Consider the following 1,878-nt stretch of genomic DNA (forward strand, 5'->3'; position numbering starts at 1 on the left):
CCTTATAATCCAACGTCATTCTTGTTACTTGAATAAATGTGGCTGAAACTGTTGAATTAATACAACAGGTAGAGAGAAAAAATTATATTCTTCAAGAGCTGGTTAGACACTAAGGGACCTGTCTGTGTACATGCAATATTATTCACATAAAACAAGCCACTATAAATTAGAGGCTGTGCTCTAAAGCAATGCATCAATCGAAACAAACATTTAGAGATGACATACCTCATCAGAATAACGGATATATATAGAAATGGAAGGCAGAGGACCTCGCCAAGAATTGATTTTAAAGGTTGATCATGAATGGCAGAGGTAAGACCCCAAGCCTCTTTCCTTCCAAGCTAGGGCCAGCAAGAACCAGGCAGTGGTGGGTGATGGCTCAGCAGCAAGACCTATAGGCTCTCGAAAACCACATCCATAGCTCACAAGAATAACGAGGTTACAGACAATGCTAAAAACTATCGAGCTTGAGTGGATCTCGAACACCAGACCAGCAGATCGTGAGGCAGGGACGTTTCCAGTAGGCTACCACAACTTCTGCTTGAGAATGATGTGAAGTCAGCCCTAATGCTTCCATTTTCTTTTCTCCTTCACTTTGAATGCATGATAAAACTATTATTCAGATTAATCATTCGATCTAGGCTGAGCTTCTTACCTTGGCAACATTATGGCCGTAATGATCCAGGCCTTCATTTTCCTTAATTAAATCCATTAATTATTTTTTTAGGGGGGAAACTGAAGATATAATGAGAAATTATTATAGGAGGAACTCAAGGCCACGATTCGTTCCCAGGATTTTTTAATCAAATTCCTTTATGTAAGCTTTACTCATATTTTATGTTTCAATACTAAAAATAAAAAGGTACTGCGAGAGAGACACTTCTTTCTTAAATACACTTTATACTTTAGGTATCTCATATTTTGAAAAACGTTATGACTATTTGATTAAAAAAAAGAAAAAGAAAGTGGCAACGAAGTGTTGGTGATATTTCACTAGCAACTATTAATTCTTACACGGAGGGTATGGTACAAATGGTATAAATATCTCTTGTCTTGATAAAACCAATTCATGGGTCTTTTTAATATCATATACATTTTCACTCCACCTCTTCATCATTGCCATCACCATCAGAAGAAAAATGTTACTTTCTTGAGGTGGTTTACACGGTCGAATGGTTCGTCGAACGCGGTTCGATAGACAAGTGGTTTGAAGTAGTGTCCGAACGTGTGAACGGGATATTGGGTTGTCGGACATATTCGTCGAACGGTCGAAGAAAGTATGTTCTCGCCTGACTTTTGTTGGCGGGGCTTCACTGTCCACAAACTTTATGCATTTACGGCTGACTCCGCCTCTTCGATTCGTTTGACAAGCAGGTTCGTCAACCGGGTTCGATGAACCGTTCGACCGGGTAGACCCCGCTTTGGGAGACGCAGTACCCTTGCCCAAAGGGTCGTAATCTTAATCTCTTCGGGTGAGTTATGGAACCCATTAACACACTTCCGACTGCAAATGGGGCTTTATCGCCCTCTATTCGTAGACACAACGATCCTTACTCCAATTTTGATGATGTATCTCCCCAAATTAAATCTCTCCTGGGCGTTGCCGTGTATAAATCTAATTGCTTTATCAACGTGATCCCTTATGGGTAGGAAGAAATAAAGCCCCGCCTCCTGAAACATAAACATGGTTATTTGCTACATTAAAAGGGAAGATTTAATGAGGCGTTTAATCTTTTATCTAAAAAAACAAACTAATGTAATTTTTGTTTATAGTGTATGGAATTGTTGTGTTTCTACTTTGGCTGGAAGACGAAATCATGTACAAGGTTAATTTTGCTATTAGGGCTTTAGGAGAGAGCAGAATATATATTCAAGAGT

This window comes from Palaemon carinicauda, chromosome 7 (genome assembly GCF_036898095.1).
Source record: "Palaemon carinicauda isolate YSFRI2023 chromosome 7, ASM3689809v2, whole genome shotgun sequence".
NCBI classification, from domain to species: domain Eukaryota; kingdom Metazoa; phylum Arthropoda; class Malacostraca; order Decapoda; family Palaemonidae; genus Palaemon; species Palaemon carinicauda.